The sequence below is a fragment of the Petaurus breviceps genome, unplaced genomic scaffold (assembly GCF_028583685.1).
Source record: "Petaurus breviceps papuanus isolate PSGF00001 unplaced genomic scaffold, PetGlider_PUasm1.0 688, whole genome shotgun sequence".
Classification (NCBI taxonomy): domain Eukaryota; kingdom Metazoa; phylum Chordata; class Mammalia; order Diprotodontia; family Petauridae; genus Petaurus; species Petaurus breviceps.
Genome location: NW_027186457.1, coordinates 28,061,043 through 28,082,435, shown reverse-complemented (window position 1 = coordinate 28,082,435; position 21,393 = coordinate 28,061,043). Strand labels below are relative to the sequence as shown.

The 21,393-nt window shown below is 41.2% G+C and overlaps 1 protein-coding gene and 1 long non-coding RNA gene across 2 annotated transcripts in view; one reads left to right on the top strand and one right to left on the bottom strand.

Moving 5' to 3' along the window:
- MFN1 (mitofusin 1) overlaps positions 1-21,393 on the top strand; it is a 468,570-nt gene that overhangs the window by 43,015 nt on the left and 404,162 nt on the right. The window lies entirely within an intron of this gene.
- The window catches only part of LOC138174292 (uncharacterized), a 57,390-nt gene continuing 41,516 nt past the window's right edge, over positions 5,520-21,393 (bottom strand). Inside the window, exons 3-4 of the long non-coding RNA XR_011171666.1 lie at positions 6,831-6,940; positions 5,520-6,476 (exon numbers count right to left, since the gene is read on the bottom strand). This is a non-coding gene — a long non-coding RNA (uncharacterized lncRNA). The remainder of the gene's footprint in view (positions 6,477-6,830; positions 6,941-21,393) is intronic.

Genomic DNA, 21,393 nt, shown 5'->3' with positions numbered 1-21,393 from the left:
TTGGTCCTCACAGGGTGAACAACAACAAACTATCGCCAGGCACTGCGCTGAATACCTTATAAACGTTATCTCGTTTGACCCTCGGGCAACTTTGTGAGGTAGATGCTATTATTATAATTCCAATTTTATAGTTGAGGAAATTGAGGCCAACAAAGGTTAAGTGATGTGCCCCAGATCATCACACAGCTAGTAAATAGCTGAGTGACTCAGTTTCTCTGGTTGTAAAAAAAAAAAAGGTCAAAACTCTATTTCTTCCCAAGATATTGGGGAGGAACAATAAATAAAATTAGATCACAGCAATATGGGGAGAAAGGAGTACATCAGGGCAAAGAGACAGGAGAAGCAGGTGAGATTTTGCAGTTAATGCACCAGAGATTGCTTGGGGAGGTTTCCAGGCTGCAGAGACTCCCGAGAACAGCTGGGGCTAGGCTGGCTAACTGTACTAGTACTTTTGCCCAGGGCTCCTGCATCCAGGGTGTTCAAGGGAAGCAAAGAGAGGAAACATGTCTGGAGCCTGTTTGGCTCAAGCTGACCATTCAGTCTCTTGGCAAGCTTCAGAAATGTGTGTGTGTGAGGACAGAATGAAAGCAGAGCACAGTGAGGCCCTGAGGCCTTGGATGAGTTTCTCCTACATGTGTGGAGGGGCTCTCCCAGCTTCCCTTCCTTAGGAGACAGCAGTCAGGAGAGTGATACTGTTTGGATGCTTGTGTCCACCACCCAACATCAGAAGCATTTGTACCTGGGAGGCTGGGCAGTGATGAAGATCATACCCACGTTATTGCTATGGCAACTCCCCATGACTTTGTGGGTGTGAGAACTCCCTCCCCCAACAACAATCCATATATAACTTAGAATCTCAGAGAGCTGCCTGAGGCTCCAACTGGAGACATCCAGGTATCAGAATGGATAAAGCAATAGACGTGGAATTAGAAAAACCTGAGTTCAAATCCTGCCTCATAGATTAATTAGCTGTGAGATTCTTGGCAAGGCATTTTGCCTCTCCCAGCCTCAGTTTCCTCTTCTGTGAAACGGAGATAACACCTACTTTTTAGGGTTATTTTGAGGATAAAATGAGAAAACATGCTCTTTGTAAACCTTAAAGCATTTATTTTAAAAATGCTAGTTATTCTTATTAAATTACTTGCCCATGCCCCTAGTCTGAAACAGAAATTGAGTCTGCGTCTTCCTCATTCCATGACCAGTACTGTATTTACCATGTCACCAATAACAATAGCAATAATAACTACCATCATTGATATTATTTATTAGTAATATTTCTTACTAATTATTTTGATTATCAATTTTGTGTTAGTGATAATTGTAATTAATAATTATAATCTGAGAAAGAGGATTGGCCTAGGAGTCAAGAAGCCCTGAATTCAAAGTCCACCACTTACACACAGTTGGAATGTGATAAGGATAAAGAGAATCTCAGGTTGTAGTAAGAAAAGCACAATGGCCAGAACTGGGGAGGGGAGAATTCCTCTATATTCCGAACTGGAAGAGACCTTGAAAAGCATCTATCCAAACCATTAATTTTTTTTAATCTGAAAAAGAAAAACTTTGCCTGAGGTCACTTAGGTAATAAATCACAGTATTCTGTGAGTTCTGACTTTAAATCTAATAGCCATTCCACCATTCCTCAATATCTCCAGAAATGGAGAGTCCCATAGTAACCTATCCCAGTGGCTTATAATGGTGATATTTATTTTCTTCCTAATCAAAAGACTCCTGAACAAAGAGTTAGAAAACTTGGCCTCAGATCTCAACACTGAAACTGACCCCTTGTATGACCTCAGGCAAGACCTTTCACATATCTGAGCCTCAGTTTCCTCATCTGTAAAATGGAGATAATTTTATTTGTACTATCTTCCTAACAGGAGGCAAGGAATCCACTGAGGAGATATAGGATACACCAGAGAATAGTCTTGAGGCAATTAGAGGGCCTTCCATGGACCATAAAGCTCTATACAGATAGGAGTTAGCCTCCTTATTCCACTGTAAAGTTTCTTCTGCTTTAATTTAAGCTTATTTTCCCTTGCTTGGTTTCTGGTGACTGAGGAAACCACTGGTCAGCATCTTCTTCATAAAAACGCTTCATTAACCTTGGAGTCAGTGGCTGAGTCACCTTTTAAATTGGCCTGAAGCTACCTAAAAAGGAAGAAGAATTCACCGAGAGGTTTCTAATTAATAAGGGCAAAATGTTGTCCAGTTAATTGCAAGGAGCTCGCTTTTGGAGTCAGGGACAATGTGAATAAGGGATCACCATCAAAGTTTGACCTTGAGTGCTCTTCATTTCCAAACAAGAATTGGTCGCCACCATGGGGCCTTGACAATAGGATCGCGAATGAATGAATGAACGAATGAATGAATGAAAAGGTATTTATTCAGTGTCTGGTCTATGCAAAGGACTATGCTAAGTGCTGGGGATACAAAAAGAAAAAGAAGACAGTCTCTGTTATCAAGGAGATCTATTGGGGGGAAGATAGTACATATAGAAGGCTTCAGTTATAAGTAAAGTGGAAAGACCCTGTAGTCTTTAGAGAACAATGGGCAAAGCAGCTAGGAATAGATCATTTTTAGTTGATATTTTCTTCAGTAAAACCATTGGTTTCTGACATCAAACCATTAGGTGGTGAGAATTCTGGATCTTTAGTAGAGGTGGCTACCAAACAGAGAGGGCCTATTTCACCTTAAAAGGTAGTTGCCAGGTCCTATTTCCACAAGGGTTGCTTTCTTGGAGATTGGCTGCTATTTCCAGGGCTCCTGGACTAAGATCCCTAGGCTGCTTCTCTCTCATCTAAGGGAACGTGGTGGTCTAGGTGGTTACAAATATTTAACCCACTTGGCATATGCTGTCTCCTATTTCTGCCATGTTACCTTTCTACTCCAAATATATTGGCTTGCCTTCCCCACGGGTGACAGTTGGTCAGCAGATGTTGGGGGGGGGGGGTGAGAGTGACCTTGCTACAAGGTTTACTCTCCTGCATGATGACTATCAGGACTAGACTGGAAACAGGGCTGGTGATCTGGGGGAAACTGCTTTCCTATGTGTGCAACATGGCAGCTGATTGTCTCATACCTAGAGCTAAAGATGTTCAAGACCATCTGGTTCAACCCCTTCACTGCACACATGAACAAAGTAAGACCTGGAAAGGGCATGGAATGACAAGAGCATGAAAGGGAACTCTGAGGTCAACTATCCTTACTCACTGATTTCACAGATGAAGAAATGGACCAAGAGAGGTGAAGTACCTGGCTCCCGATTACCTGGGGGCTCAGCTAATATTGGTTGAATGAGGGAAAAGCTTTTCATATCCTCCTTGCAAAAAACCAAAGGCTGTCAAATCACTCCTATCACCACACATCCAGAGAGAGGAGAAAGTGAAACTATCCATGACCACTTCCCCACACAAATAAATTCCAATTCGAGCCAGTTCAACAAAAATTTTATTCAGCACCTATTAGTAGCAATACACTGTGCCAGGCAGTGAGAATTTTTAAAAAGTAGTTACTGCCCCCAAAGAGATTGCATATCGTTGGGAAATATAACTTGTACGTAGATAAACACAAAGGAATTCAGAAGGAAGTGAGAGGACCCTAATGATGGTGGTAGGGGATGGAAGGATCAGCAAAAGCCCTGTATAGGAGGACACTGGAACTGATCCTTGAAAGGAACTAGAATTATATGAGGTGGAGGTGAAGACCAAGACAATTCCAAGTCTGGCACTAGCTCAGGGAGATGCAATGCTATTTGCATGAAGTAGCAAGTAAACTTCTTTCCCTGGAACCAAGGGTGGGGAGTATGTACTGGGGAATGGTGCAAGACTGGTGTAAGCTATAGCCAGATTAAAATGTCATTATTTATCTCAGTGTGGCTTAGTGGCTAGAGGGCTGGATTTGGAGTCAGAATAACCCGAGTTTAGATCCTTCCCCAGATACCTGCCTCCTAACTCTCACCCTGTGATCCGTGTGCATCTAACTGGGATCCTTTCCAAAGCAGAATTTCCCCCACTGAAATTTTCTGTTCTTCCTGGTGTGGTTGATTCAGACACCCTTTCAGTGGCTTGCCTCATAGACTACTTGTCATAAAGGAACATTATGTAAAATATACATACTTAAACTAGTTTTAAACAATGGCAAAATAGTGCATAAAAGACTCAACTACTGGGGCGACTAGGTGGTGCAGTGAATAGAGCACCGGCCCTGGAGTCAGGAGGACCTGAGTTCAAATCCGGCCTCAGACACTTAATACTTACTAGTCGTGTGACCTTGGGCAAGTCACTTATTGCTCTGCATTCCCTCCTCCAAAAAATAAAAGATTCAATGACTCCCTTCAAGAACACAAGAGGAGTATCAGCATGTCCTGGCCCTGCCTTTACTAGTTCTGTGTTCCTGGACAAATCATTTAATCACTCTAAGATGCAGTTTCTTATTCTATAAAATGGGGATAAGAAAACCACCAATGACACAAGGTTTTTGTGAAGACCAAATAGGATGATGGTTGGAAAGAACACTGCAAACCTTAAAATGCCATGGAAATACAAGTGGCATTTGCAGCCAGATGGTCCAGTGGACTGGGAAGTAGCAAGACCTGAGTTCAAGCCCTTACTAGTTGGGTGACCCTTTGGAAAATTTGATTACTTATGCCTTATTCACTGGATCTTCATCTCAATGATAAACACCATGAAACCTGAGAGAATAGAGAGAGGAATGCTGTGATTCTGGTATGTTCAAAGCACAGGGTTGTTAGAAGAAATAATAACAACAATAATGAGCGAAGTGTGTCATTTGACCTCTTCTTGCCTCAGTTTCCTCATTCATAAAATGGAAATAATAATAGCAGCTTCCTCACAGGGCTGTTGTGAGAATAAAATGAAATCGTATTTATAAAGCATTTTGTAAACCTTAAAGTATTCTATAAACGCTGGGTAATATCCTGATTACCATTGTTCCTCCCAACACCCCTATCCTGTGCACATACTAGACTCCTAGCATCTAGAATCCTAGCATCTATGCTTTATTAGGTTTCGTGGTGTTTATGCCCAAGAAGATGAAAATTCAGTGAATAAGATGTAAGTAATCAAATTTTCCAAATTTAAAGGCTATTTTGTCTCACTTTATCAGGGTAAAGGAAAATTAAGTATGAAAAATGGAAACACTTCTTCATGCCAAATTGGCCACTCTCCTGAAATCATTCAAGTTTGTCATGAGCCGAGTTTCCCCCGGACTTGTGTAACAGCAAGATCGAGCTCAGCAAATTATCACAGAGCACATTAGGATGAGGCTCCATCCAGAGGGTATGGAACAAAACCACATATTTCATGGGAATGTCTGTGAACTCATGGGGTTGTGCTGTTTCTTCCCCATCAAAATTGATCTCCAGCTGCCTCTTTTGCTTTCATCATGAGTGCCAGCACCTAACTCATTCATGTCTGGTCCAACTGGAAGCCAGTTCATGCTCAATAGCTCAAATACGATGCAAGCATAAGGGAAACCAGAGAATGGTCGTGATCTCAACCAGATGTCATCTCCTGTCTATAGAGGGAAAGAGATGCAAATTGCAGAGTTTAAATGAGTGAGATGGATAAGCATCACAGGTGGCATTTCTTTCATAAATATCCCAACAAAGATCGGAAAGCAGGACAATCTATCAACCAGACAACAGGGGGAAAAAACTGTCATTCCTTTGAAAATTCTTCGAACAGTGATTTGTAGCCATAAATGTTTCTCCTAGGTAATTTCCATAACAGCTACATGACCTGAAGCTCAAATTCTTCCTTGCCTGAGTTGGCTTTCTGAAGGGCACTGATTTAGAGCTGGTACCACAGATCCCATCAAATCCAACTTTTTCTTTTTTGTACAGATGAGGAAACTGAGGCTAACAGAAATTAAGTTACTTGTTCAGTTACATAACTAGCAAGTATATGAGGCAGGATTTGAACCTGTCTTACTCTAGCTAGTGTGGAATGGGACAGCTAGGTGATGCAGTGGTTAAAGCACTGGGCCTGGAGTCAGGAAGATTCCTTTTCCTGAGTTCAAATCTGACCTCCGACACTTACTAGCTGTGTGACTCTAGACAAGTCACTTAACCTTGTTTGCCTCAGTTTCTTCATCTAAAAATGAGATGGAGGTGGAAATGGCAAACCATTTCAGTATCATTGCCAAGCAAACCCCAAATGGGATCATTAGAAGTTGCACACAACTGAAATGATTGAATAATAACAACTTTCTCACTCCAGGTCCCCTACTATATCCATCCAGTCGTGTCAAACCCAAATAGAAATTGATCCATGCTGCCGTATTTGTCGGTCGGTTGGTTGTTGTCTTTTCTCAAAGAGGATCAAAATGGCATCATTATGTTGGAGTCAAGGTACAGTGTGTCCAACTGTGACTGATCAAACCAATATGAGCTTGGAATGCTCTTCCACAGGTCAGGCACGAAGAATCCATATGAATGCAGCCACATATTTGACCTAGAAAACCACAAATAAACATTATCTCTCATATTTATACCTGACATTGTGCTGGGGATGCAATGATAAGACAAAAACAAAACAATTCTTGCCCTTGAGGAGCTTACCTTCTACTATATATAAACATATATATCGATACCATGTAATGTCAGTCAATAACACAAAGTAAATTTAGAAAAGAGCACTGGTATCTGGGGAGATCTAGAAAGATGTGGGGCATCGAGAGTTGGCCCCTGAACTGTGCTTTGAAAGAAATTAGGGGTTCTAGTAGGCAGAGGTGAGGAGGGGAAGCATTCCAAGCATGGAGGACTAGTTGGAAAACTCTACCACATTACCGCAAGCTCTTACACTTACCTCTCACTTGTATGACTCTTGTTTGGATAATGCGGTTATATAAAAATTCTTAGAGCTCCTCGTCTGGCTCTCTTCCCTTAACAACACCATTTCTTACATTGGGTTAGGACCTATTGGATATACAGGCAGTTTTAGTATTAGGATAGAGATCAGCTCTTAGGTAGGGAATGATGTTGTTGTTGACGACAATGGTAGTGGTGCTGATGTGATGGTTAGGAATAGTAGTAATAGTAGTGATAGCCAAAATGTGTGTAGCATTCTAAGATTTACAAAACACGTTTTATACATTAGCTCAGAAGTCAGAAGAACTTGGGTTGTATCCTGCCTCAGACACATTGGAGCTGCATGACACCCTTCCCCCTCCCCAATACCAGACAGGAGATGGATTAGCATGAGCATGGAATGACAAATTGGCCTTCTGAGTTGTAAGGATGAGTAATCTGCCTAAAAAGATAAGCCCAAGCTAGATTTAAATGACACATAGAGGAGTTTAAATTGTATATTTGTAGGTAACGTGGCAAAGTAGACAGAGTGTTGGACCTGATGCCAGGAAGAACTTGCTGTGGATTTTTAATCCTGCCTCTAATGCTGACTAGCTGGATGACCTGAGGCAAACACTTTAACTTCTCTGGGCTGCAGATTCCCCACCTATCAAACACAGCAGTTGGACTTGATAGCCACTAAGACTCCTTCCAGCTTGAAATCTAGGATCTTAGAACCTCTGCTCCAAAAGAATTCGAAGTATGCCCTCGATAAAGTAGATACTTATTCATTAACAAGTTACAACTCTACAACGCAATTTAGTCATATGAACCTAGTGCAAAGAACTGGCTAGCTGTGACAAACAAACAAAGCTGGGGCAGGAGAGGAACAGATCAGGAGCTACCTGTATGTGCTTGGGAATGATAGTTAATGTTATATAGTCCCTACAGGGATGAATGAAGAAACGTGTTTCTTCAGTGCAAAGGCCAAATAAACCCATATCAGAGGAGGAGAAGGAGGAAGAGAAGAAAAAAAGAAAAGAAGGGAAGAAAGCAAGAAGGGGAAGGGGGAAGGGGAAGAGGAAAGAAGAGGGGAGGGGAGCTAACATTTATATGGTATTTACCATGTGCCAGGCACTGTGCTAAGCACTTTGAGATTATCTCATTTGATGCTCACAAGAGCCTTGGAAGGTAGGTGCTATTATTATTCCTGCTTTATAGATGAGGAAACTGAAACAAAGAGAGGTTAAGTGACTTGCCCAGCATCACACAACTAGTGTGTCCGAGGTCAAATTTGAACTCGGGTCTTCCTGACTTCAGGCCCAGTGCTCCATCCACTGGATCCCCTAACTGTGCCTCCTCCCCCTCTTCTCGTTCCTAGTTCTGTGCTTCATGGATTTATTGCCAACTCTAGTATGTGTTATAATAAGCATTTAATCAGACTAAACCAAAGGTAAAAATAAAACTCAGCACGTAGCATAGACATAGGCCCCACAGGCCACTGGTTCCTGGGACCCAGGCCCTCTCAAGGCAGAAACTCTTTCATAGCTGATCTCAATCTTCTTCTCTCTCATCTCCCAGAGAGAGATGAGAGTGAACCCAGAAGTCCAGTTCTTGGTTGTTCCCAGTAGGGAAATGAGTAAAAAAGGACTATTTTTGCTCACACATCTGTAGCATCCAAAATTAGACTTCCTGTCAATGCAATGCAGGAAAATCAGAGCAGCATGCCTTGAGCAGCCCCAAGCTCTGGACACCAGTTATGACACTCACCAGGAGGCAGGGTGGCGCAGCGGGGAGAACACTGTCTCCAGGGTCAGAGGACCTGAGTGTGAATCCCACTTCTGGCCCTACTCCCAATGCAACCATGGGCAAGTTCATTTCACCTCTCTGGGCCTTAGTTTTCTCATCTACAAAATGAAAGTCTTGGACTGTATGGCCTCTGAGCTCACTCCTATCCTAACATCAATGGTATATCTGGAATGAACACTGAGAGTCCCTCAGTTCCAAGATGTCACGGTCACCGTGAATGTCTGGTGAAAAGCCTCTCTCCAAAGTCCTCGAACTCTGGAGAGAAGTGCTGCCCAAAGGCAAAACCCTTCAGGTGCTACACATAAAACTCAATCAATTACAACCCCTTCTGAAGGAAAACGGAAAAAAAAATTAAAGACTCAAATAAGGGAACATAACTTGTTTGACAAAGTCAATCACATGTAGCTCAGTTTGGGTAAAAAGTCAAAGAAAGCTTGAAATTCTATGAGCAGCCTATTTCCAGCACTCTTTGTCTGATCTCTGTCACTGAGTATGTGTGTACCTCATTTATCTTCTCTTCAACGATGGAGCAGCAGAATCTGCAGCCCTGGAAGAATACAGCACAAGCTCTTTATTGATCTTTGCCCTTCTGGAACCAATGGGTTCCACTGAAAACAAAATTTCTGCTTCAAGTGCTGATGTCTTGGGGTCAAAGAAGACCACTTCCTCTGCTGAAGGTCAAGAGACAAACCCCCTTTATTCACAGACTTTCAGAACAGGGTGGACCTTAGTACAGAAGAGGAAATTCTTTACTTCTCCAGCTCCAATCTCCCATCCAAGAAAAGAAGGACAGCATATGCATGGTTACTTAAGGGAGCTTCCCACACTTTGCACACATGTGGATCATGATGTTAAAAAATGCATGGTATGTGATTATAATGGAATATAACCATGCTATAAGAAATGACAGGCAGGCAGACTTCAGAAAAACCTGGAAAGATTTACATGAACTGATACAAAGTGAAGTGAGCAGGACCAGGAGAACATTGAACATAGCAACAGAAATATTGTACTATGAAGAACTGTGAATGATGTGAATAATGAAGTTAGCTATTCTCAGTAATACAATGTTCCAAGACAATCTCAAAGGATTCCTGATGAAAAAAATGTGTTTTCCCTCCAATCTGAATACAGACTGAAGCATTGTTTTTTTTTTACTTTCTTTTTTATTTCAGTCTTCTTACACAAAATAATATGGAAATATTTTACATGATAGCACTCATATAACCTATATCAGATTGCTTACCATCTCAGGAGTTCACATTTGAATGGAGTCAACATATGCACAAATAAATGCATAAAAGATATGTACAGAGTATGTGGGATGTAATCTGAGTGAGGAAAACCCAGAGTTAGAGAGATGGGGACAGGACTCCTACAGAAAGTGATATTTGATCTGAGTTTTGAAGGAAATTGGAGAAATGAAGTGAACAATAAAGAGAGAGCTAAATTAGTCCAGGAATAGAGGACAAAGGGGAGATCACTGAAGCCTGGAGAAGTCAGAAGAGGGTTAATGGAGGAAATAAGACTTGAGTCAGAGTCATCCATATACTTGAACACAATGACTCCCAATGGATGATCCATGGATTGCAGAGGAGACCACTGAATGATCACAAGGGGTCCACCAAGCATTCCTCCTTAGCTTGAATAAATAATGGTCTAACTTACTGTACATTGCTATTTTTAAAGGCTGGGTCAGAATTTGACAGGCTTCTTGGGGACAGGCATGGCACAGGGAGAGATTATGAAGGTAGGGAGGGTTCTGTGTTCAGAGGAGGGGAAGAGAGAGTAAAAGGAAGGTTCCAATCATCCTCTTTCCCTATTCTTCTATGGCCAGATTTCCTTCTTATAGCTTGGGGGAAGATGAGAGCTTCCCTAAAGAATCTGAAGGGCTGTCATGTGGAGAAGGGATTAGACATTTTATATTTGGCAATACAGAGCAAAACCAAGAGCGGTTGGTGGAAGTTGTAAAGAGGCCGATTTTTAATATTTATTGTTGATTTTCAACATTTTTTCTTTTTAAATTCCATATTTTCCCCCTCCCAGCCCTTCCCCACCCACTGAGAAGCCAAACAATATGATATCAATGTATGTGTGAAATCATGCAAAACATATTTCCATATTAGCTATATTGCAAAAATAAAGTAAAATGTGAGAAAATTATACTTTAATTTGCACTCCTAGTTTGTCAGTTCTCTCTCTGAAGAGAGAGAATTTTTTCATTTGCATTTTTCATTATAAGTCTTTTGCCTTGGATCATTGTCTTGATCAGAGTATCCAATTTTTTCACAGTGGATCACCATTACAGAATTGCTGTGACTGCGCACAACGAGCTCCCTGTTTTTGTCACTTCACTTTGCATCAATTCAAATAGATCTTGCCATGGTTTTATCTGAAACTGCTCTTCTCATAATTTCTTATAGCACAATAGTATTCCATCACAATCATCTGCCACCACTTGTACAATCATTCCCCAGTTGATGGGCATCCCCTCGATTTCCAATTCTTTACCACCTCAAAAAAAGAGCTCCTGTAAATATTTTTATGCATGTGTTTCCTTTTATTTTTTTTCCTCAATCTCTTTGGGGTAAAGACCTGTTAGTGGTATTGTTAGATCAAAGGGTATGCACCGTTTTATAGCCCTTTGGGGATAGTTCCAGGTTGTTCTCCAGAATGATTCAACCAGATCACTATTCCACCAATAGTTTATTAAAGTACCTATTTTCCCTAATCCCCTCCAGCATTTGTCATTTCTGATAAGTATGAGTGGTACCTCAGAGTTTTGATTTTCCTTTCTCTAATCAAAAATTAATTTAGAGCATTTTATATGATTACAGCTAGTTTTGATTTCTTCTTCTGAAACTACCTATTCATATCCTTTGACCATTTATCCATTGGGGAATGACTCTAATTTTTATGAATTTGATTTAAGTCCCTATATATTTGAGAAATAAGGCTTTTATCAGAGAAACTTGCTGTAAAATCTTTTCATATTACTTCATTGTCTATGGTACCTTTTATCAAAATGTAGTTTACCTGATTACTAATTTAAGTTGCCTAATTTTGCTTTTGCTTTGTCTGACGTCATGATTGCCCTCCCTGCCCTCTTCACTTCAGCTGAAGCATAATTTACTCTGCTCCAGTCTTCCATTTCAACTCTGCATGTGCACTTCTGTTCCAAATGTAACTCTCATATACAATATGTTGTTGGATTCTGGTTTCCAATCCATTCTCCTATCTGCTTCCATTCTCCAGGTTAGTCCATCCCCTTCGCTGTCATTTGTGATCACTGACTGTGCATTTCCTTTCACCGCGTTTTCCCTGTTAATCCTCCTCCTCTCTGCTTTTATCCTGTCCCTCCTCAAAAGTCTATCCTGCTTCTTATCACTGTCTCTTTCAATACACTGGCTTCCTTATCATCCCCTCCCCATATCTCTTATCCCCTTCCACTACTATCTCCATACGGGGTAAGATAGATTTCTATACCCAACTGAGTGTGGAGAGAGACAGAGACAGAGACAGAGAGACAGAGAGAGACAGAGAGAGAGAGAGAGAGAGAGAGAGAGAGAGAGAGAGAGAGAGAGAGAGAGAGAGAGAGAGAGAGAGAGAGAGAGAGAGACAGAGAGAGACAGAGAGAGACAGAGAGAGAGACAGAGAAAGACAGAGGGAGACAGAGAGAGACAGAGAAATAGAGAGATTCTTCCCTCTTTCAACCAAGGAGAGGGATAGTCGAGCATTACCCACTGTGCCCCCATTTTCCTCTCTACTATAAAAGCTCTTCCTTGTACTCTTCCTTTATGTGAAAAAATTTACCCTCTCCCTTCCATTTTCTCTTGGTGCATCCCTCTTTCTCACCCCAACATTCCTTTTTTTGGAGATAATTTCACATAATCAACTCATAACAATGCTCTCTGTGCAGACTCCTTCCAATTACTCTAAAAATTATAAAAGTTCTTAAGTTACATGTCTCATCTTCACATAAAAGAATGTAAACAATTTAACCTTATTAAATCCCTTATGCTTTGTCTTTCATGTTTAACTTTTTATACTTGTCTTGAGTCTTCTATTTGAATGTCATATTTTCTATTCAGTTCTGGTTTTTCATCAGGAATGCTTGAAAGTCCTCTATTTAGTTAAATTTCCACTTTTCCCTGAAGAATTTTCCTGGTTAAATTATTCTTGGTTGTAATCTTAGCTCCTTTGCCCTCCATAATATCATATTCCAAACCCTTCATTCTTTTAATGTGGAAGCTGCTAAATCTTGTGTGATCCTGACTGTGGCTCTGTGATATTTAAATTGCTTCTTTCTGACTGCTTAAAATATTTTCTCCTTGACCTAAGAGCTTTGAATTTGGATTTTTCAAATTGGGCTCTCTTTTAGGAGGTGACCAATATATTCTTTCATTTCTATTTGACCCTCTGAACCTAAAATATTGGTGCAGTTTTCCTTTATTTCTTGAAACATGATGTCTAGCCTCTTTTTTTAATCAAGTTTTCTGGTAGTCCAATAATACTTAAATTATCTCTCCTTAATCTACCTTCAAGGTTAATTGATTTTCTGGTGAAATATTTCACGTTATCTCCTATTTTTTTCATTCCTTTGACCTTGTTTTATTGTTTCTTGAAGTCTCAGGAAATCACTAGTTTCTTTTTGCCTACTTTTAAGAAATTATTTTCTTCAGTGAGCTTTGGGCCTCTTTTCCCATTTGACCAATTCTGCTTTTTAGGAGTTTTTTCTTCGGTGAGTTTTTTAACCTCCTTTTCTATTTGGCCAATTATATTTTTAAAGTGATATTTTCTTCAGTATTTTTGTGCCTCTTTTACCAAACTGTTAGTTCTATTTTCATATTTTTCTTGCATCATTCTCATTTGTTTTCCCAATTTTTCCTCTACCACTCTTATCTCTTTCTTTAACTCTTTCAAGAACCATTGCTATCCTTGGGTCTAATTAATATTTTTTAAGCTTTGCTTGTAGCTGTTTTCACATTGTTGTCTTCTTTTAAGTTTATGTCTTGGTCTTCCCTGCCACTGTAATAGTTTTTTTTATAGTCAAGTTCTTCTTTTGTTGTTTGCCCATTTTCACAGCCTATTTCTTCACTTTGAACTTAATATTAAAGTTGGGATCTATACCTGGGGGTGGGGAGGCACTGGGCCAAGCTTCAGGATTTTTTGTACTATTGTTTTCAGAGCTAATTCTTGGGATCTGCAGTTTTTCAGTGCTTCCAGAGTAATGTTATTCTGGAAAAAGTGTGGTCACTAATCCCTTGATCTGTGCCCTAGTCTTTACCCAGGAAGGGTCCCTGCTCCCCTGCAGCAGCAAATATTATTACTCCTCTTGGCCCTGGAACTACAATTGTTTATGGACAATAGAGTTGCCCATCAGTGCCAGTTGTACCCAATGACAGCAAAGGGTCCACTATAATCACTATCTGACCAGTTGTCTAACGTCTCTACTGAAATCTCCCAAAGCTGCTATTGCTTGTGCTGCTGCTGCTGCTGCTGCAACTGTCCTAAAAAGGCAAACTTGGGCCTCTGGTCAGAAAAACTTCCTAGCAACTAGAGCTGTCCCAAAGTGGAACAGGTTAACTCAGGAGATCCTAGGTTTTCTAGGTTATCCTAGGTAACCATCCTTAGAAGTTTCTGAGAAGAAATTTCATGACCATGTAATGGTAATGTGAATGGGAAGATCTTTCCCATTCATTAATAGGCCCACATGACCTGCTTAAGTCTCACAGAAGCCTGAGTCACATGAGTCTGTGGTTGGAGAAGTTTACTGAATGGGTAGAGCAGGAAAGGTGGAGCAGGAAGGGTGGAGGAGAGCACAGAGGAAGTTAGTAAGAGTAGTTAGAGCTGAGGGAGAGAGAGGAAGGAGGCATCAAGGTGTTAGTGTTTGTTTGTGGGTAGGTCCTTGCAGGAGGAAGGCATGGGGATGGCGGTGCCCCCTGCATTGTTATTGTGTATAGATTTCTTTGTTGCTATGATGGATTTGAATTTCTGGTATTGGGATTCAGCTTTCTGGTGGTTGAATAAATGTTTTGGTTCTGTTTTCCATGTGGAGAGTCCGTTATATTTTGCTATTCATAATTATGCTGGCATATTCATAGCCACTGTAGGTCCTGTGAATATTTTTGGTGCTACACACCACTTCTCAAATAAGCAATGATGTTGATTCCTTTTCTTGTTTGGACTAAATACACATAGATATCCAATAAGAAAAATTCAATAGGAATAAGTGAAAATCCTTGCACGCAAATGCAAAGAATCAGCCTCACAATTACAAGATGGAGAAGCCATGATGATATGACATTTGTCCTGAAAAAAGATCGGGGCAGGGGGCGGGGTAGTGAAATGCAAGCCCCAACTCATCCAGCAGAGTAATGTGGTAGCAAAAAAAAAAAAAAAGAGGGGAAAAAAAACAAACTAATATGACCTTGATCTGCATGAAGAGGCATAGTATCCAGGAATAAAGAGGCGACAGGACCACTGAACTGACCTCATAAGACTTCATCTGGAGTACTGAGTTCAATTCTAGGAGCCACAATAAAAAGGAGGAAGGAAAGAAGAACAGTAAAAGGAATTGAAGTAGTGGCTTCTCAAAATCAGTTGAAGGAATGGAGGATATTTAGCTTCAGGGCACATACCACATATCTCTTCAAGTATCTGAAGGGCTGTCATGTGAAGGAGAGAGTAGATTTGTTTTGCTTGGCCCCAGAAGCCAGAAATAGAAGTAATGGGTGGAAGTAACCAAGAGACAGATTTAGGCTTGATGTCAGAAGAAAGTTCCTCACAATTCCAGAAGAGGAAAGGGCTGCCTCCAGAAGTGGTAGGTTCCTCCTCCCTTTGCAGGTCTTCAAGCAGTGACTGAGTAACCACTTTCCTGGTATCTTATACTGGGGATACCCTTAGGATATGATTCCCACTCCCAAATTTTCTGATTCTATAATTCCGTCCCTTCTAACTCTGAGATCCTGGTATTCCATGATTTGTCTCCCTATTCTTTAAAAACAAGCTGTCACTTAAGCATGCATAGAGAATAGCTCTTTCAGGATCCAAGCCATGAGAGGTTCTTCAGAGTGATAGGAGATGGGAATGTAAAGTAATGAAGCTGATTCTGACTCTCCTTGTCATTTTAATATATCTCTGGGTTCTGGAAGGCTGTGCCAACACAGCCCAAGATCAAGCCAGTTCTATCAAGCTGAAAAGTTTTCATGTAGTGCTCTTAGAAATGTGTGTCTCTCACCTGAGGGCTGACCCCTCTGAGAACAGAGAGGGTCATCACTAGGACGACTCCAGGGTCATGATTATTTTAACCACAAGGAATGTCCAAGGCCACATCCCTGGAAGAGATAAAGATCTGCATTGCTGGAGGGAATAACAATACCAAGAATAGCACAGACCCTTGACACATGGAAGCATTTATGAATTTAAACAAAAACCCTAGAACTTACCCACCTAGGTGAGGGCTCTTTCTTTTTCTTTTTTTTAAAGCAATTGGGGTTAAGTAACTTGCCCAGGTTACACTGCCATTTTGTGTGTGTGTGTGGGTGTTAAGTATCTGAGGCTGGGAACTGATCCTGGGTCCTCCCAACTCCAGGGCTGGTGCTCTTACTCACTGCGCCACCTAGTCGCCCCAATGAGGGCTCTTTCTGTCAAAAGAACCACTTTGGAAAACTACCCTTACTGCAGAGATGTTGCTCAGGATACTTTAAGAACTTCTCTTTGGGAATGGCTTTCAGAGTCAATTATAAGGCATATAATCAATCAACAAACACTACATTCCTACTATGTGCCAGATGCTGTGAAAAACATTATCTCATTTGACCCTCCCAATAACCCTGGTAGATAGGGGCTATTATTATTCTCATTTTACACTTGGGGAAACTGAAGCAGACAGAAGTTAAGTAATTTACCCAAGCTCACAAAGGGAGTAAAAATGTCTGAGGAAGTACAGAAATGGTAAAAGTTACATTTGTAGGCCTAAAAGTTCTAAGTCCTGGCATTCTTGGAATCTTCAATGCATATCTCTTTCTTAGAAATGAAAGCAATAAATCACAAGTTACATGAGATTGTATTGCTTTTGGCCAAAGTGTGGCAAAAACCAATCTTACACTTGTGACTTAACCCACTTTGTTTGAAAGAGACCAGTTAGAAATACCAAGTTAAACTGTCTCTGAAGGCTTCGACTGAGCAGGATGACCCTAGAAGGGAAAAGAAAATCTTTCTTCAAATTTTATACAGGTGAAAAGAGAATGCCCAAGGTCCCATAAGAAATAAGACATATTTCAAAAATAAAACTTTCCTCAATATGTAAGAAGCCAGAAGGACATCTGAAAAACAGTGGGGTAACTAAAGAATACTTGCATTAGAAGTTTAAAGCTTAAACTGCCTCCAGATTTCTACACTGGCAGAATATACCTAGAGGTTGAATCGATTCAGTCCTTTACATCAAAACACCAGCATCTACAAGTGAGACCAGAGACTTCAGAAGTTCTTGAAAATCACAGGCAGCTTCAAAAAATGAGCATCCAATGCCTTGCCCTCCTCTAGTTCCTCTCCCATTATGCTCATCCATTTTCTATCCCTTCATCCTCTTGCCTCTAGACTGAGCTCTCCCAGTGCCTTTGTTGGGTCAATGAGGAGCTGCTTCAGATTTCCATCACTATCCCTAACTTTTCTAGGCCTGTTGCTCCAGGAAACAGAGTCTTACAATGATATAACCAAGGGACCTGGTCTAACCCCTTATTTTAAAGATGCTTCCAAATGACCTCTTAATTCTGAAAGCAAAACATGGCATTACACTGTGAATTCAAACTCCTTTAGAAATAGTAATAACTGACATTTCTATAGAGCTTTGAAGTTTGCAAAGCTTTTCATCTCATTTAATGCTCAAAACAAACCCTTTGAGGTAGGCATTATTGTCTGCTTCCTCATCTGTGAAATGGATCTCACAGAAGCAACCTGCCCAGGCTCACATAATTGAATGAATGAGGTGGAATTTTAACCCAGGTCTCCCTGACTTCAAGGCAACACCATGTGGCCTCTCTAGCTCAAATGCTCACTTCTGTGTAGCCAATGGATGGGGTAAGGAAGAAATAAGAGGGTGGAAAGTATAATCAGGGTATTAGGGAAATGCTAGCCAGATTCTGCTTTCACTGGATTGGAGAAGCCTGGCTCTCTCCCTTCAGCTCATCAAACTGAATCCTGGGGCTCCAGAAGTTGATGAAAGGTTTGAAAATCACACACCAGCTGTCTCCCTAGCCAGTTAGATTACCTGTAAGAATGGTCCATTTGGGGCTCCAAGGTGACTTCCCACCCTCTGTAGATAGAGGAATTTTCAAAGCATTCTTATCAGTTTAGTTGATTAGTATTGTTAAGTCACAGTCAATCAATAAGCAATTATCAAGTGCCTACTGTGATCCAGGCATTGTGCCTGCTGCCGGAGATACAAAGACAAAATCACCGGACCCAGATGAGCTAACAATCCAGCCCTCAAAAACAACCTGTAAATATTCAGGAATATACAAAATATATAGGAAATTGAAAGAAGATTGTTGGGGAGGTAAGAGAGGCACCGGCGCCTGGAGACCAAGCATCATGAAAGCCTTTACATAAAAACTAAGCCTTGAAGGAAGGGACTGTAACATGTAGAAGGGAAGAGGGCATGCATCCCAGGCAGGGTGGGCAGGCAACACAAAGACACAGAGATGGGACATGTCATGTGTGAGAAACAGTAAGAAGATCACCTGGGCTAGACCATAGTGTCCATAAAGGGGAGTCGTGTATATTATGGCAAGATAGGGCTAGTTCCTGAAAAGCTTTAAATGTCAAGCAGAGGAAATTACATATGATCCTGGTGGTGATAGGATCTACAGGAGATTACTGAGTGAGGGACTGATATGGTAAGACAAGCTTTAGGAAAATCAGTTTTGGAGAGTCTCTGAGTCTCAGTCTCCACATCTGTAAAAGGAAGCTAATAAAGGATTATTTAGGAAATTAAATGAGTTCGTGTATGTAAAATACTTTGCAAATCTGAAAGTACTATGCAAGTGGTGCCTGTCATTACATGAGCCATGCTGAGGGGAAGGCATCTACTCAGATTGATTTTTAACATACCATTTAATTTCAAGATGGTCTGACTGACCTTCACTGAGATGAAAAGAAAACCCAAGCATCATAATTATATCACATGTATAAAGCTGTGAAGACCTACAGACTGAGGAGGGAAGAACACTGGGTCTTCTTGCTATAAAGGGACCCCAGCTCTGGGCTCAGGGGATCTAAGTTAAGTCCAGAGAAGCAGAATTTCTAAATGAGGGAGAATTCAGCTTTTCTCAAACTCTGCAGCTCATTTATGACACCACTCCAAGATTTTTGGGAAAAAAAAATCTCCCAAATAAAGTTTCAGAATGGCTTGTGTCTATATTCTCTCCAAAAGAGATTAACAGGGTTCCAAATATAAGACAACTCTTTGTTTTCCCCCAGCACAAAACAAATGCTTAAAACACTAAAGACTCTTAAGTGGACACTGGCAAATGTTTAAACATGATATTGTAATCTGTCATTCCTATTGGACTCTTCGGAGAAGTTGACACACAAAGATTAGAATATGAAACACTTGATGAGACTGCCCAATGGGCATTTCATTTTTGCCTTGGATCTCAGTTTTCTCACCTGTAAAATGAGGGGATTATATCAGATAACCTCTGAGGTCCCTTTGGACTCTGAACCTCTGATTCTGTGATTTGTGTTGTCTAAATGATTCTCTCAAGGACCATATCCTCAGACAAGTCAGGGTATAACCTTGTTGTTACTGCTGTTGAGTCATTTCAGTTTTGTCCGACTCTTTGTGACCCCATTTGGAGTTTTCTTGGCAGACACTGGAGCAGTTTGCCATTTCCTTCTCCAGCTCATTTTACAGATGAGAAAACTGAAGCAAACAGGGTGAAGTGACTTGCCACATAGCTAGTAAGTGTCTGAGGCCAGATTTGAACTCAGAAAGTCATAACTTCCCTTTGATCTGTAGTATCTTCCTGGCATAGATCACCTTCTGCTCCAAAAAGTTAATAGATATCACCTCCTACTCGGCAGCCAGCACTTGGGCACAGGAACTCCTGACCTCTCAAACGCAGGAAGTAGTTGCCAAAACTAGGAATATCCATCACCAGATTTCTATTTAGTCACTTGTGATCAGTGATAGAAACACAAATTACAAGAGGCAACTAGGGTCTTAAGCTTCAGTCGTGCTCACCTATATGATATATACAGTCACTATGGCTATCGTGGAGGAAGAGGAATAAAAAGGGTCCCAACATGCTCGAGAGAAAAGATACAGAGACAGACTGAGAGACAGAAAGGGGGAAGGAGAGGGAGAGAGAGAAAGAGAGACAGAGAGAGAGAAAGACAGAGAGAGAGAGAGAGAGAGACACAGAGAGACAGGGAGAGAGAGAGAGAGACAGAGAGAGACAGAGACAGAGAGAGACAGACAGAGACAGACAGAGAGACAGAGAGAGACAAAGACAGAGAGACAGAGAGAGACAGAGACAGACAGACAGAGAGAGAGAGAGAGAGAGAGAGAGAGAGAGAGAGAGAGAGAGAGAGAGAGAGAGAACAATCATGCCTCTTATAGTCTACTGACTAAAGGGCTCTTCCTGATTCAGTCATCAATCATCATTGGCACAGGGTTCAAGGGACCAACATATGGTTATTGCATCATTACAGAGCTCGTATTTTCAGCACAAAACCAGAGCACACAGCTCTCAGGAAATGGTCAGAGCTGGTGCCCCACGCCATGAGAAGTGCTTCAGCCAGAATACATTTCAGTGGAAGTGGCAAGAAGACAGGCTCAGCTCCAGGCATGCACCATGACATGACCTCCAATCCAATCACCTGATGCATAATCATTTAAGGTTTACAAAGTTTTCTCTTCACCTCCTACTCCTTTTCCTTGTATGATCCCTATGTGACATAAGAAGAAACAGGCTCAGAGAAATGGAGTCCCATTGCCCACAATCACACAGCTGGGAAATTGTCAATGGAAATACCAGTGACAGACCTAGACCTAGCAGGGACCCTGGAGGTCATCTGGTCCTCCTGAGTTAAAGGCTCAAGACTCTTGGAGAATCCTCAGGGCAGCCTGGTGCTCAGCCCACCCTTTCTTCCCCCGCTGCCCCAGAAAGGCGTGATTTGGCGGCACTGTTGTAATCGTGCCTGATTGCAGCTGTTTCTATGAACTGCTTCCCAATTATGCCTAATGACCATGGAGCACACTAACGATCATGCATGCCATTAACCCTGGACCAGATTAACTTTGCTGTGCATTTTGATTATGACATTTCATTTTGTCCCCATATACTCGCTCTTACTATTTGGCTGCTTAGAGAGCATGGTCCTTACTTTTAAAATTAGATGAACTATCGATAGTAGAGATAGGTAAAGGTTCTTACAGCTGCAAATAACCTCCCCTGTGTTACTCCATCTAGGCCCCCACGTTTGAGCCATGGTCGAGGATTGCCTTCCAGGCTCTTTTTGTCTTCAGCTATATGAGAATATCTCTTTTTCAGATGCAATAAAGTAAATACTTCAGGATGGATAAATGGAATCAAAGGCAAAGAATTAATATTAGGCAACTTATTCAAAGAGGGAAAAACTGCACTGTACAAGATAGGAGTAAATGGAGAACTCCTGCCCACACTAACAGCTTCCCAGCTGCCAAGGATCTATCTTACAGTATCCTCATCTATTCTTTCCCCCTCCTTCAATCCAGTATTCCAACC